Source organism: Corapipo altera, unplaced genomic scaffold (genome assembly GCF_003945725.1).
Source record: "Corapipo altera isolate COAL_440 unplaced genomic scaffold, ASM394572v1 70, whole genome shotgun sequence".
NCBI lineage: Eukaryota > Metazoa > Chordata > Aves > Passeriformes > Pipridae > Corapipo > Corapipo altera.
Genome location: NW_020884911.1, coordinates 470067 through 486527, shown reverse-complemented (window position 1 = coordinate 486527; position 16461 = coordinate 470067). Strand labels below are relative to the sequence as shown.

General features: G+C 50.7%; 1 protein-coding gene across 2 annotated transcripts in view; it reads right to left on the bottom strand.

The window, feature by feature from the left end:
* The window catches only part of KIZ (kizuna centrosomal protein), a 101520-nt gene that overhangs the window by 53676 nt on the left and 31383 nt on the right, over positions 1 to 16461 (bottom strand). For both annotated transcript variants that reach the window (XM_027654009.1, XM_027654010.1), the window contains exon 4: positions 3753 to 3841. The gene's annotated coding sequence lies outside the window, so the exon portion shown is untranslated. The remainder of the gene's footprint in view (positions 1 to 3752; positions 3842 to 16461) is intronic.

The following is a 16461-nucleotide window of genomic DNA, read 5'->3' as shown; positions in this document are numbered from 1 at the left end:
AATTGCCCCCGGACACGAGCCCAACACGGACATGCACATGCACGCTCTCTGCAGGAATTTCTTAAGCAAAAAAATAATTACAGGTGGTAAACTGTTACTTTTCCACATTTAAATAAGAGACCAATTAAGAAGACTATGTAATTCAATTCTAGAGTGAGTGCCACTGAATTCAATTTGTTTCAGGTCAATGAATATAATGTGAAGTTATTAACAAAAAGGTCAGGGACTGCATATAAAATATACACACATGACACAGGCAGAGTAATTAGTACACATTTCACATGTTCTGCTGCTCAGACATATGGTGTAGAAAATCTGAGCAGGATTAGATGGTAATAAATGTTCCCCTCTCCCTCCCTCCCACTCCCTATTTAAATGGGGTTTAGAGCTATTCCCCCGGTGTTCCCAGGATCTGTGGAGGTTGAGGACCCACAGCTTACACAGCAGTGCCAGGCTGGGACCCTCGGCCAGGGCAAAGCATCCAGGAAAGCTGGGAGGGTGCTGTGGGACTGGGATGGAGCTGGCACAGTCCCTCGGGGCTGCACCTGAGGAGCAGCATGTGCCGGGGCAGGGACAGTGCTCAGGGGCCTCGTGCCCCACACGCTGCTCACCCTCTGACAGAGTTCCCCCCTTTGTGGCATCTCACTCGTGCACCCTCACCAAGAATTACTGTGTTCTCCCATGCCAATCTGCTGCAAGTGCACACTTGATGTGAAGTTATCACAATAATAATAATAAAACATTCAAACTGCTATAGAGATGCTGTGGTTAAGTGGGGGTTGAATTTGAAAAAAATCCACAACACATGAATAAAAATAACCAGAGGACTACAAAGCCCTAAATGCCTTTGTCACCCTAAGCCTGAGTCTGGCACACCTGGATCCTCTCGCAGGTAAAGGTGCACTTTCATAGGGGAGGAAAGTGAGGACTTGGGAAAAACTCCCAGGAAGTTACAGGAAGGAATCTCAAGATACACAAATGCTGCTCAGCTTCTGTATCATATAAGGGCTTGAAAACAAGGCAAAAGCACAGAAAACACTGGGAAAATCCTGCTTTGTGGCAGCCCTGGCCCTGTCTCTGTAGCAAGGGAGGAACGAGCCCCACCTACGTGCCAGTAAAGAGCCAGAATGTCTGATTCTTGTGAAAAAAGCCTCCTGCCCCCCACCTGCAGCACCTCCTCTGAGTTCCTGCTTTGGAGGGAAAGCCACAGCTCCCGGGGGTAACAGCGTCCCGCGGGAAAGCTGCTGCACGGCAGGACCCTGCGGGATGGGGAGGTGCTCCCGGAGCCGGTGGCTCTTCACTGCCTTTTCCATGTCGAGGGACCACACACACGTCCCTACAAAAGCCTTTCCCAGAGCCTGCTGAGCTGCAGCTCCGTGTGTACACACTGACAACAAACCCCGGCCCCGGGGGCCTCCCGGCCCCACGCACGGCCCTCCCCCGGCAGCCGGAGCAGCTCCCGATCCAGCAGCAGCTCCCGGGTCACTCCAGGACCCACATCACGTCACATCACGTGTGTGACACGGCACCCACGGGCCCCCCATACCCCCACTGCACGGATTCCTCCAGCTAAGCTAACATTCACCCTAAAAATATCTGTGTTCCTACTCACAGAGACTTAAGTTCCTATTTTTTCCACTGGATGCTAGGAGATCAATCCGTGCCTAATTCCAGCATCAGCTTTGGGGAGCAGGACATATTTGCGAGTATGGAAACCTCTTTACATTTGAATTGCCCCAATCCTTCTGGAATTAGCAGTGAGGGAAACCTCAGAAAGGACAGGTTAAGTGACACCTGGCAGTTTCCCCAGCCCTTGCTGTGGGGAGCTCAATCTGATTTATGGGGTGCTCTGGTGTCCAGGCAAACCTGCTCGGGATCTTTACTGGGAAAAGATAACCCTGCCATGGAGCCAGATGTGTTTCTGTGCTCCAGCGTTTTCCTTGGCATTTCTTTTCAGAATGATAAATGCAACAATCCATTTCCCAAGTTATCCTTTATCTCCAGTGTGGTCCGATGTGTTAAAATAATTAAGCTGTTTGTATATCTTGACTAATAATTGGTATTTATCTGAACTTGAGAGCATAATCCTCAGCTGGAGATATTTGTTTTGCCCATTTTTCCTGTTTTGGTTTTGTATAACTGACTGCAGAAAGCAAGAAGTGGAGAGCTCCAGGAATGGCTGGGAAGCACACTTCCACAGGAAACAGCCCCAGATCCATACAGGCTTAGTATTTCTCTGTAAAGAGGGAACTGTAAAGTGAGATTGACTCATACAGGTTCAAGGGTGAATTAAATCCAAGATGAGTGTGTTAATTAACATTGCTGTGGCTAGGTATTCCAGTCAGGATCCTACCTCCAGAGCATTCAGCAGAATTCCTTGGAGACCCAAGTTAGCGCTCACGAGGAATTCTGTCCTTAACAAAACAAGGAAAGGTGCTCCATGAGTTCCGGACTGGCTGCAGTTCACTTGGCCTGTCCCACACACCAACCCTCCCTGCAACAGCCCCTGGCTTTTCCCAACAGTATCCCACTGGGATGTGGGGCTGCACAGCAATCCCAGGCACGGCAGCCTCCTGGTTTAGTCCGGGAGTCTCCCCGTGTGTCAGACTCCAGGAATGGCACAATATCCCTGGCACTGTCAGGACAGGGCAGGGGTTTAATCAGTGCTACCAAAACCAATTGATTTCTCCCCACTTCTCAAAATTCAACATATTGATCTGTAATAAGAGAAGGGAAAAGAGGAAGGGCAGCTCAGCAGGTTACTGAATATACCAGGTGGAGAGGCAAAAAAAAGGTAAACAAACAAAAGAAATCTATTTTCTTTTTAATTAAGAAGTGATTCCCCCCCAAGTGGCCCTTTGCTCTCCCTGATTCCCTGTTTTTTAAAATCACTGGAGCAATTTACCTTCCATTTTACTACTGGGCTTGTGAATTGGAACAGAAGAAATGAAAAGCAGGGAAAAACCTATGTGAAGCCTTTGTTTTCATTATTTGTCCCCTTTCCTCCGAGTTTTCTGTTTCTTTTCCCAGCAAACCACGACCAGCTTTCCCCCAACCCACGGCACGACTCCCCAGACCTCCCCACGACCATCCCGGAGCGACGCTGCCGCCCCTCTCCTCCCCCCTCGGGCTGGACTTTTCCTTAACACCACCGGGATTTACTCGGCGCTTCCACAAACTGCCCTTGACCCCCGCAGCCCCCCCACGGGCCGGGGTGGGAGCAGAGCAGACCTCCCACGCTCGGGCCACCGCGGGTGCCGCTCCGGAGCCCCCCGGGCAGCGCCGGACACGCGCGGCGTGCCGGGCGGGAATGCCGGGCGGGAATGGGGGGAGCATCCCCGCGGGGTCGGTGCCCCCCAGCTCGGCAGGCTCTCAGCGCTCCCGCTCCCGGCGTTTTCATTAACTGAAGATTGCGGATGGGTCAGCAGATCTATACACTTTTGTGTTCCTCGGCTCGCTTTATTTATTTCTTTCTTTTGCAGGATGCTGAATAACTAACCTTTCCTTCAATAGGCAGATTTAAAAAAAAATAGGATCCATCACACAGCGGCAGGATAGCCTTGCTCTGTTTTGACCTTTCTGAAATTAATTTCCCAATCTTAGCTTTCAAAATCAGAGATTGAAAAGACCTATTAGATCAGCCAATCCATCTTATCACTAGTACGGCAGCAAGCAGAGACCCCAGCCAAGTGCTCCTCTACACAGGGAAAATATTCTGGAATAAGACGGGGCATGAATTTAAAGTGAAATACCTGTTCCGGAATATTCTGCACGTGGACACGCACTCTGGAAGAGCTGCAGCTGATCCTGAGTTTGCTCAGTTGACACCTGGAGCCACTCACTGTAACAGAGGGGAGAAAAAAATATCTCATTTTAGGAAAAGAGTACCTCTCCTGGGGTAGCTCCAGGGAATAATGCCCCCTGATGCTTTTCCCCCCATGCAGGCTGTTGCTCAGGGAAGCACAGGGGAGAACAAGGACAGGTGCTCACACACCTGCCCAGGGAGAGCTGCTCCCAGGCTCTGCAGGGAAATTCATCCCTGACCTGCAGAACCAACGACTGCCTGGCAGGATGTGGGTCAGAAGGATGGGATTCTGGTGTGCAGCTCCTCGAGGAGCCTGGGATGTTAAAACACCTCTCCCAAACTGCAGAGAGCACCTTTGCCGGGGACACAGGTCTGCTCAGCGGGTCTGTGCTTTTCCAGACAGCAAAGCACTTGGCACCTGGGGGCAAAACCCCAAAGCTGATGGGTCTGCACCACACCAGCCTAAGGGCAGGGCCAGGTCCAGCTGCCCTGGCCAGCACTGCAGTCGCCAGGGAGGCCCCTCAGGGCACGGGGTGCTGCTGGTGCCCTCTGCCTGTCTCCTCCTATTCCCCTTGGAATTCCTGGGGCTCTGGGCACAGGACAGGTCACCCTCTGCAAATCTTGGTCTCCACCTCCATCCTGCCCTTCCCTGCCTGGCACCGCTCCAGCAGCACCACACGGAGCCCAGATCTGGCCTGTCCTCACCCAGGGGATGCCACAGTCACACAGGGAGGGAGGGGGAGCTCAGTGATTCTGTGGCAGTCACGGATATCAGTGCCACACTGGGCTCTGGGCTGGGAGACCGGAGACTGCATCCCAGGTACATGAAAACTTGGAGTTTCTTCCTATGAAATGTGATGGGAAGGAGGCTCTGCCGACACCTGCAGCGAGTGCGTTCACCAAGGAACTGGGAATGACATAAATGTGCCTGTCAGGTTAAAGCCCTGTTACATTTGCTATCAGTGCTGGCTGTTTGGGGGACAACCACGAGTCTTTTCCCAGTGAAACCCCCCTCGTTCCACACCCACCATCCCACGGGAAGAGCTGCCACCACCCCCTACGACTGGGAGCACCAAGAGCAGGCAGGGACGGGAGCTGCAAACTTTGGGCACTCAACAAGTCCTCTCCACACAGAGTCAAGGCCAAAAGATCAATATTGACACTTAAGACTATTTTCCTTGATTTGTTTTTTTGTTGATTGTCGGGGCAAAATTCCACTTTTCCGATATCTTGGATTCTTGGCTAATAGAAACAAATAAACTGAAAGCTTCTGTCCACAATGGGTGAGGAGCATCCATTGTCGGCAGGCGCTAATCGGATTAAATTGGCTCCTGGCTCTATTGCTCGGGGATAACTCACTCCTAAATTTTTCCCATCTCAAGGGGATGGGTCATTGTTGCTTCTTTTTTTTTTTTTTTCCCCCTATTTAAATTTGACAGATAGAAAGAAAGCAGGAATGGCTGGAGCTGACGGCGGTGAACAAAGAGTGGAGCCCAGCCGTGGGCCGTGGGCCTCGCTGGCCCCCGCGAGCCCCTTCTTCTCCCGGCCGGAGCTGCTCCGGCACGGCCGCCGCTCCCGTCTGGAAACGGGCAGGGAAGAACCTCCGGCTGTCCCCGGCGGGCGCGCTCAGGTCGCTCCCCCATTAGCATTTTAATCCGTACCCCTGGCACCAGCCCCTCGGAAGCAGCAGCCGCGTTCCTGCGAGCACCCGAAGAGACAGCCTTAAATAATGCCGCCTTCCGAGGGAGGCCCCGCGCGCCGCCAGCTACATTTTGCCCAGAGTCTGATAATTTTCAAAGCTATTGGCAACCTGGGAATTTTCCTGCCTTATCACCAGGGCTCAGCTAACTTCACTAACACTAATCAGAGCTGGAATCATTCATTCAAGGATTGCATGATCATGTTTTTCTTTAGCAGTGACAGCTGCCTGAGCCGCATTAGCAATGCAGATGAGTCAGCCTAATAGGTTAATGCAGAACACGCGAAAATTAGGTTTAATCCCCAGTGAAATAATCTAACATTTTCACATTTCTTGATGTTGGGATAGAGACATTGGTGGTGACTCAATTAGGTGTAATGTAGATCAAAGCAAATTTACCTTCTGGCTGAACCTTCCCTATAGTTTAGATAGAAGAATATAAGGGTTCTTTACTAATTGGCCAGTGGCTGTGGGGAAAATTATATGGAAAGCGTGCGTAGCGCAGGAATTGCGTTTCGGATTTGGACCTGGGCATGGCCGGGCTCTGCAAACACCCGGCACAGCACAGTGAGCACAGCCCCTGCCAGCCCACAGCTCCTCGCCGTGCACAGCTCACCCACCAACACGGCTGGGGTTTGGGGTTTGTTTTTTTTTTAGTTTTATTCCCCCCCCTCCCCATTCCTTTTTTAATGCCCCGTACTGCAATATCCCCACGGAGGTTTGAAAGACCTTGTATGATAAAAGGAGCATAAAGGAGAGGGAAAAAACCCCACCCACCAGCGCGCGCCCGTCTAATGTTTTCATTCCCGGGGAATAACATATCAAACAGCCATCGCTTTCAGTCATAAAGGGAGGGGAACAAAAAATTACATGCCCTCAGTTGCCAAATTATTTTTTGCCTTGACATCTTAATTCTTAATCCTTGTGTGTGGTCAAATCAGCCTACTATAGACAACCAATCAAGCAATTATTCCTAAATTATATTTGCCCAGCTCACATTGATTGGTTATTCTTTTCTTATTGGGTAAGCTCATTAATTCCGAGCAGCTTGCTTATTATGCTTTCCACATCATTTTCCTTCGGAGCCTATCTACTCACACCAGCCTGCTGATGTTTCAAGATGCCACGCAGAAAAAAAAGGCCGAGTGATCTATTGCATTGTCTCTTCCAGCAATTACAATTCACATTGCTGATTAACTTTGATGTGAAAACTAATGAGATAAGGCAAGTTATCAAGGCGGACCTGATCGTCATCTCATTTATAGAGCATTTGCCATCAGTGAATGACAAAAACTAATGAAGATGTATCTGACAGCAGGCTGAGCCGCGGCCGAATTTCGTTTCTCATCAGCAAGTGCTCTGCTTCCAACTCATCAGTCTATCTGAAACATGTGGAAATTAGCTTAATAATGAAAACACTTCATCCAAATAGACAAATGTTTACATTAAAATAGCTACATGATAAATAGATGTTAAAGATTTTATGCCTTCTTGAGTCTAAACAATGGAGCACAAAATATGTTCTCATATTCACTAAATCATGCCCATAAAGCTCCCCACGTGCTGCTGTACCTGCGGGTTCCCCTCTTTACGGCTCACAAGGATTCCTGGGCTGCGGCTCGTCCGTTTGGAGCCGCCTGGTTCGGGCTGTAAGTCAGGGACGCCTGTGCCGTGCGGCTGCCAGGGAAGGGGGGGCTGTCCCTGCTCAGATTTGGGGCACACAGCTCCCAAAAGCAGGTTTTTTAGCAGCGCCGGAAGAGAAGCAGAAGTTGCTGCTGGACATTAACATTTACCCAATGCAGAAAAGAGATCCATTTGGCCCCAGACAAAGTACAATGTGCGGACATAATTCATGTAAATACAGCAACATTTCTTGCCTGAGCCATCGTCGAAAGGCCTCCTGTAATATCAGTCGAGTTTGGAAATGTTGTGATAAAAGGGAGGCAGGCAGAGCTGCTCCCATTTTTAATATTGTGGCTTTGGTATCTTTATTTATGAGAGACCATTTCATATTTGTCGGGCACTATTTCACATGCTTCTACTACGTCCAAACATATCCCCAAGATGGTTTTGTATCTGGAATAAAATATTCATTCATCACCTGGGATCAAAAAATACGATTTTTAATATAAAAGACATGCATCTGCAAGGCAAAAACTCTCACTGTAAAAATTATTCTAAAAACTGCGTACACTTCAATTAAAATGAAGACTTGTACAAGGTTCTTTTCCTCTACCCTGATTTTTTCCTCTCTCTAAAAACTGGTAGAATATATGTGGACAGCCTATAGCACTGTGTCCTCCAGGAAAAAAACCAAACCAAACACACTATTCCCAGCGTAAGAGGAACTTTAAACTGATTTTAAAAAACCCCAAAACATTATGCAAGTGGACTAAAAAAAAAAAAATCAGAGGCTTTGCAGAAAAGCCACGGGAGCTCCTGTGAATTCCGTGCACCGACGGCTCCGTGCACACACGTGGAGAAAGCCCGGCTCCCGACGAGCCGGGACCGGACCAGCCGAGCGATGGGATCGCGCCGTGCCGGGGCTCCCGTGCCGCCGGTGGGTGCAGCCCCCCGACCAGCTCCCATCCTCAGGCACTCACCACGTCCCCTTCCTCGGCCGGGGAGCACAGCGGAGGGGCAGCCCGAGGTGCCCCGGCATTGTGAGGCACAGATTAGCAGCCGGCACAAAGGGCCCGGTCCCGGGAAAGTTAAAAGAAAAGCCTGGTAGGAAGCGCCGGCAACAAATTACTACTTCAGCGCTGGATTAAATGTCAAAGCCCTTCGCAGAGCTGCAGATAAATCCTGTATGTCAGAAGGAACCTTAAAAGTACTTGTTCAAGAGCTACAGGCCCAAGTGGAAAATTGACCCCAAAGATTTTATTTTTTTTTTTAATAGCTGAAGTTTATAAAATTTCTCCCGGCGTAGGGAAGGGTTCGGTGCCGCGGCCGCACTCGGCAGCGCGACGCTGCCGGGCTGCTGTGGCTGCTTACCGGAGTTGGACTGTGTGAGCATTCCATGAAATCCCAGCGAGGTTTGCTTGGTGGTTTGGGGAGTTTCTGTTTTGCCTGGTTTTTGTTTGGTTGTTTGGCTTGGGGGTTGTTTGTTTTTCCGTTTGTTGGGTTTTGTTTGTGGGGTTTTTTTTGTTTCCCTTTTTCCCCTCTTTCTTTTACCCAGCTATTGCAGCAGGATGGTTTCTCTTTCACCACTCACAGTGGGAAAACATTGCTCCCATTCTTATTTTCCTTCTCCCCCGGAGCCATAAGCACAGGTCCATCCCCACATTCCTCCCAAGCCTGCCCAGCACTGCCAGGAGACCCCCAGCAGCCGCGGGGATGCTCCGAGCGGGCAGGACACTGCCTTCTCCCTTCGGTTCATAAAAACACGTGTCACCTGGGCATGGTTTATCTTTCCTGCCTGCACATCCATTACTCTATATTTCTAAAGTGCAAGCTTGGCCACGGCACTGGCTTTGCTGTATCTTCGTGTGCCTGCACGGAGGGATGGACAGGGAAAGGAATGCTGCTCCTCCCTCCCCCTCCCCGGCCTTTATCCCGGTCGCCTATTTTAATAAATAATTATAGGCAGCTAAAGGATTTGTTCATTCCAAAAGGTCTCCCCTTCACATTTCTCAGAGGTTCAGCTCAAGGAGACACCATGATAATAAGGCTGACTCGGGATCCCTACTCCACAATGTCATTATGAGCTAGCATTTAAAATGAAAAAAATCTGTATATTATACGTAAAAGCATTACAAGGTTAGTGTCTCGGCTCAGGGAATATTTAATGCTGCTGGGAAAGCAGCGCTGCTGGTCCGAGGAGGAGGAAAAGGGGGGAAAAAACAAAATGAGAGAAAAATCCTTTCTGAAACACAAGCTTAGAAAAAAGATGTTGGGAGCGAGCACAGAGATCATTTGCATTTCCAATGACTGGGACTAATCCTCTGCTTCCACGTTTATATTTTCTATTACTTTTCCTAATTATCTTTTTCTTTTTTTGCTCCTAGCTTTTTCTCCTCTCTCTGTTCCCAGCTCCCCTGCCCGTTGTTGTCTGGCTCGGGGCTGGATCACCTGGGGCTGGCAATGGCCCCTCTGCACTGCCCAGGCCACACAGCCCCCAAAATGTGGGTGTTCCCCCCTCCCCATACACAGTGTAGATGCTTTGCTTTATTAGGGTCCCAGAAAGAAACATTTCTGGGATCAAGAATGGATTTTTTGTCCAGTCCCTGGGGCACGGTGAGGGCAGAGAGCAGTGTGTCCCATCCCTGGTGTGGGGCATCCCTGGCTCAGGGATTTTGGGGACCACCCTCCCTTGTCACCCCCCCCCCCTCCCCAAAGCCACCAGGAGCTGTCCTGGGAACTGTGGGTGGCACTGGAAAATAAAGCAGCCCAAACCCCCTCCCCAGAGAGGCAGCCACCCACCCAGAGTGGCTATTCCCGAAAAACGGCGCTTTATCGGCACACTGCGACTTTCCCAACAAGGAGCGCGGTGTAATCTCCAAAGCCCCGCTCCAAAGGCACTCAGCTCCGAGTCACACATGAAACTGGAGCTGGATCTTTCCCGTAATTCACAGCCTCTATCTCTGACAAGGAAATTACATGACTAAATGCCTGTTTGAGACCAGCGACTAAACTGCTACTGCAATATTATCCTAAAATTTGTTAATAGCAGCTCTTTCACATAAATTAAGTGATAATGAAAAAAAGCTCCCCTTTGAATTTATATATATTTCAGCAGAGAATAATGTTTTATTTAAAATAGTTACAGTGTGCCTTTTGATTTAGAGTTTAAAGTAAATAATATTTGTACATCTAAAACATACTCAAGACAAATGAAAAGCCTCTAGATGCTTTTGTATGAGATGCTGAAGAGCTCTACAAACTTAAAAGCACAACCTCAATTAAGCCCATCTTCATCTGGAAAAAAAATTAGCAACTGAAAGCTGAATATATTAGATAATGCACACTTGCAGGAGAGCATTCTCTTAGCAAAAAATTCTTGATAACCAACCTAAAGCTGGCCTTCGAGTTGCTCGATGCTAATTTTGTTTGAAACTGTTTAACTAACTCTGAATAGATATCCATATTCAACAAAGACATAATTAATGGCAACCTTTTCTTCTGCTTAGAAGACATCATAACAAGCAGAAAAGTACAAAAAGATTTTTATAGTAACTAATTTAAGGACAAAGGGTTGACCTCTAGCATTTCATTAAATAAACGGAGCGAATGAAAGAAGAGTGACAGTATTCATCCTTGTTCAATTCAAGCAGCCAATTTCAAAATGCAAATCATAATCTGCAGATGTTGGAGCCTGATATATTTTTTTAAAATATCATTTGTTCAATTTAAGAACATCAGACATTTGAATTTTAAATAATAATAAAAAAAAATCAAACCCAATTCCCAGCTCCAGGTTTGGGCGCAGCGTGAGTGTGCGCTTGGTGCTGGGGCTCCCCTCCCTCCTCGCCACCCCAACCATTCATTTTATACATTATTCCCAAAACCCTTTAATGGAGAAGTTCTGCTAAGCTGCACATTACGTCTGATTAGCACAGCTGGTCAGTGCCGCTGCCTTTCCAGCCTGGGGATGACAGAGGAGAACAGCCCGAGCCGAGCCCAGGGAGCTGCTCCATCCTTCCTTCCCACCCACGGAGACCCAGCATCCATGGAGACCCAGCATCCATAGAGACCCAGCATCCATGGAGACCCAGCATCCATGGAGAGCAGCATCCATGGAGACCCAGCATCCATGGAGAGCCAGCATCCATGGAGAGCCAGCATCCATAGAGACCCAGCATCCACGGAGAGCCAGCATCCATAGAGACCCAGCATTCATGGAGACCCAGCATCCATGGAGAGCAGCATCCATGGAGAGCAGCAGCCGTGAGCAGACCGTGCACCCTCCTGAGGAGCTGAGGGGATGGATGCTGCCCCTGGATGAGCTGTGATGGAGCCGCTCTGCCCACAGGGAAGAGTGTCCTGGCTCTGGTCCCCAAGGGCAGCAGGAGCCCAGAGCCCTGCCTGGGGAGGGAGGTGGTGCTGCTCCTGACCCATGACGGGTGGGGACAACAACAGGAGGTGAACTGACTGAATTTGGGAACACAACCCCGAACCTCCACAGCCGGGTTTTCTTCCAGGTGCCAAGGGACAAGGCGCAGTGGGAAAGGAGGAGATTCTGGTTGGACCATGGGTGATCTGCAATCTTTTACCGTGGGAGGAATGAAGTCTCAATGCAGCTCGACACTGAGCACACACTTGTTCCACAAGGATCTGGGAAGTCAAACCCATGCCAAGGCACGTTGCTCCAGTGGCAGAGCCCGGGGGAGCATCTCCAGGGCACTGGATATCACAACTTTGCTGACTATGGATCCACAGCTTGGTGTCTCTCACCTCTATCAAGGGGTTCCTCCTTCATTCCCTTTAATGCTCATTCAGCCTCTCTCCCCTGAGCTGTGGAAGCCCAGGAGTGACGCTAAGAGACACTTCTGACATGCCTGAGGAGGCCGGAGGATGTGTCCCCACATCGACACAACAGCAGCACGAGTTCCTCCCTCTCCCATTTCTACACCAGCTCCAACAGCTGTTTCCAGGTTTACAGAGGATAACTCACAGGGCATGGCACCTCCCAGCCTGCAAATGTACAGGATTTCTCTCAGGAAATGGCTTTAGGCTTTTTGGAAGTGTTTTGGGGGAAGCATGGTATTTTTTTATTTTGGCCATTGGAATACCCAGAAGCCTCTGCCTTCACTGTGCAGGAGAACACCACTGAGCTCTCCTCAGCGAGCAATTCCCTTCCTTCTTTAATGAAGGGAAAATATCCCATGTTCCCACCACACGGCCCTTAGTTACCGCTAAGTTACAGTGAAGAACAACCTCTGTGAAGGCATGTATGTTAATTAAACTGCTGCTGATTAGGACTTGCCAGTGGCTCACGGTACCCAGAGAGGGACTGACAGGAATGCCCAGGAGCATCCCCGAGGAGAGCAGAGCAGAGCCACTCCCGAGGGGCAAAGTACAGGTTTTTTCCAAGCCCTTCCCAAGGCACCTCCGAGGAGCAGCCGGCGCTGGGCACGGGCAGCAGGAAGGGCCGGGGCCTTGCCAAGCACCCGCAACCCTCCTACACAAACAGACCCTGCAGCTGTCGCGGGGAGAAATAAATGACTTCCGGAGGGTACGGAGGATAAATGAATCCATTCAGGCACGAGTGAAGGGGACATTGTTTTCCTCCTCGAAAAAAAAAAAACCCAACCTCCCCAACAACCTATATATTAAGGTATCAATGAACAACAAATTCATTCAGTTATGACACAGGAAACCTAAAGCAGAATGGGCTGCAAAACAAACTCGATTTATCTTCGCCACACACGCAAAAGGAAAAAGAATGCCTCTTGTTGGCTGTCGTGCTCAGGGCTGGGGCTCACCCGCCTCTCGAGCAGCGCTCGGGATTCGAGACACACATGGAGCATTTTCTGCCGGGGCTTTAGTGGGTGGGTGCGAACTTCTGAGATTAAGATTGTTTCCTTAGGTTTATCCTCTTCAGGGACAACGTGTGCACAGTACGCCTTTGGAGCATATTTACAGTCAGGCTGCAGATGCACATAATCTCCATCTTCCTGCATCACAAACAGGAGATGTGAAGGTTTGGGTTTGTTTTTTTCTTTTAAAAGGGAGAGGAATTGCTCATCCAAAGAGAAACCAAGCCTTTCGTTTTCACTTTGGCAGCCTTCCTTTTTATATTAGAAAAGGAGAGGCAGAAATGGAAATGCAGGCTCAAACCAGACCCTATTTCTCAAAACAGGGCAGTAGGTCCATCCTGGCCCTCCTCCCAGCAGCAGCAGCCCTGAGTCCACCCGGGGCACCCCATCTGCTCCAGCACACGTTTGGGCACACGCTGAGCCTGCGGGGACACAGCAGCCCTGGACCTGACCCTGGGAAGGACAGAGGGGCAGAGCCCTCCTGCCCTCCCACGTGGTCCCTCAGCACTGCCACAGGCCTGCCTCCCCGAGCCCACTCTCCTTTGCTGCTCAGCACTACAAACCCAAAGTGTGCCTGAGAAACAAAGCCCATCTTCCTCCTATTTCCAAAACATTTATGCTTAGCTGTTTTCCCCAAGTAACATTAAAAAAATCTCTTAAAAATGAGTGTAACGGGTCAACCCTGCCACGGAAATGGAATTGGTACCCAGCTGCAAGGAGTGCTCGGCGTGCAGGGGAATAATCCAAAAGGTTTTAATTAGGGAAAGCAGCAATAAATGAAAGATCATGAGCTTGGATGAGAACACTTGAACACAAAAATAACTGGGAAAGATGAGATACGTCTATGCTTGGAGGGGAGATCTCTGTCCAGGAAAGGCAGGCAGGAGCGTGTTTTGCCCTTCCCAGCATCCCCAAAAGAAGGCACGACACATTCCCAACGGCAGCATGCCACCCCCAAGATCCAAGGGGCTCTCCAGGGCGCATTAATGCGGAGCACATCCCTGACCCCGTGTGCGGAGCTGGGAGCCCACCCCTTCCGTCAGCTGGTGACTTCCCCGGCGTCCCGGACAGCTGCACGTCTGCCTGCGGCGCCCCGGGACGCCTCGTCCTGCCCGGATTCCTCGGGCCCGCCGGCTCCAGAGGGGGTCCCCGACAAAGGCAGGATGCGGCCGGGAGGCGGGGGGCCGGGCCGGGCAGCGCCGTCCTTCCCGGCCGCTCCTTGGAACCCAAGTCACGCTCCCGCAACAACTGCTCCTCTGTGCCTGTTTGAACTGTCCCTCCCAATTAGCAGTAATAAGTGACTCTGTAAAGATGAGCAAACACGGCGCATTCATTAGCCCCGGCGGCCCCCTCCCTCCCTCCCGGCAGCCCCAGGAGACCCCCAGGGCCCCGCTCCCGAGGATGCCGAGCGCGTCCCTCCCGGCCCCAACGAGCGCCGGCAAAAGGCAAATTAATGACAAGTCGCTCGAAGAGTTTGCCTGAAATTATTTTATTCTGCCCGAGAATTGATTACTCCCGGCCTGGAAATATGTCCAAATCAATACGTTAAAGCTCAGGGCAAAAAAGACATGCTCTAGTCCCATTTATTTAATTCACTTTTTTGAGGAATGGCACATAATTTACCGGGTAGGAATTGCTAAGCCTTTCCAGAGCGAGGACTAATGACAAGCCATGGGAAAGCAGTGTCTTCATCCATCTCCCAGGAGAGCTGGTGACAAACTTGGTGGTGGCCAAGACCCCTCAAAGCACCAGGATGTGCCTCCAGCCACCCCTGCCAGGCAGACGGATACAGAGGTGAACTACATGGCTCAGGGCGCCAACCAAGGACACAATTTCAACCTCCCCTTTAGATAAATCTTCTTAAAACAAGACCAAAATCCCTCCCAAAAGAACAACTGCTGCCCAGGTGGCATCCCCTGTTTTCCTCATATTTGTGCATCCTAGACCATTTCCTACAGGTAGCGTGGCCTGCAGACAAATACTCACTCCAGGCTAATAAAGCACAAAATAAATATCCCAAACCCACCTACAAACAACCTCACGTGCTGGTTTTGGTAGCAAAGTCTAGGAAAAAGAACAGCCCTGCAAATACTGAACATGCAGGTGGGACAGGCCTCCCACTCATGCTCAAGGTAACTCCCACCAGGCACCCAAAACCTGTGGTACCTTTTCAGGAAAGAAGGAGCACATCCCAGCATTGGAGTGATGGGAAATGCCTCCCTGGAAGCCCCCGGGCCCCATAACAACTGAAACCAGGCTGAAAGAAACAGTGGTTCCAGGGTGAGCTGAAAGTGGTGCTGAATGTACACAACAAACACTGAAATTGGGTGAGCAACATTTGTGGCTTGGCCGCAGCATCGGCAGAGAAACACCTGCACTACCCAGAGTGCCTGGGTGCAGCTCTCTGAAGTAAACGGCACGAGGGACACTGTGCAGGACAAGGACACGTCACATTATCAGGGAATGAGACCCAGGTCTGGAGGAAATGTCAGCCCCACGTGCTGCTCTGCACAGCCAACGCTCCAGACACACCCTGCGGATGACACGCGCCTGCCACGCGCCCCATTTGCGAATCCTCTGCATGCTCCACGGGGTCCTGGATTTTCCAGGGCATTAAACCCTATCCCCCCTCAAAAAGCTTCATGGCAGCTGTCATCCTGCTCACGGGGGGTGGACGGGAGGGCTCCTTGCTGGAGACCATCAGTGTCACTCCCGAGCCGGTGGTGGGTGAAGGACGAGCTGGCCCTGCCGGCCCCGGGAGCTGCCAGCCCGTGCCGGGGGGGCTGTCACTGCTCCCCGAGAGGAGCTGTGGGAGCAGCACCTGACCCTGAGGTGCAGGGGTACAGCAGCACACCTGCACGGACCCTCTCGTGGCTTCCCACGGGCAACTCAAGGAGAGGACAGTTCCAATCGCATTAAAACCAGGGAACTCAAACCTTTCTACTCACCACGATCCCTTCAAGAGAACATCTTTATGTAAAGCAGAGACATAAAGCAGCAAAACACTGCAAAAATCAAAAGCCAGGGTTTGCTGGCTTCCCCTTGAGCAAATCCCTTCCTACCTGGGATGCTCCATACAGCTCCGAGGGCATCGTGTCCCCAAGCCTGTCCCCTGGACAGCCTTGGACTGCAAGAGGATTCCCACTGGCCCCACCTCACAGAGGAGAGATGCCAAGGCAGGAGAGGGAGCCCGAGGAAAGAGCAAAACACAACAGGGCTGGAAGCAAGCCCTGCTGAACCCCAGCCCAGCTCCTGAGAGCCCAGTGAGGGAAAGCAGAGGGTTTCCATCCAGAGAGACCGTCCGTGCCCTGCACGTCTGGCCCTGCCATCGGAGCCCCCTCGGCCCTGGCCCATGGACAAGGGCTCCTGGCTCACACCCTCCTTCAGCTGCACTTGGCTCTGCTTATAGGGGATTTTTGTAGACTGAAATGCTGCTTCTCTCCCATTCAGAATGGGAACATCCATGAAAAGGGGTCATT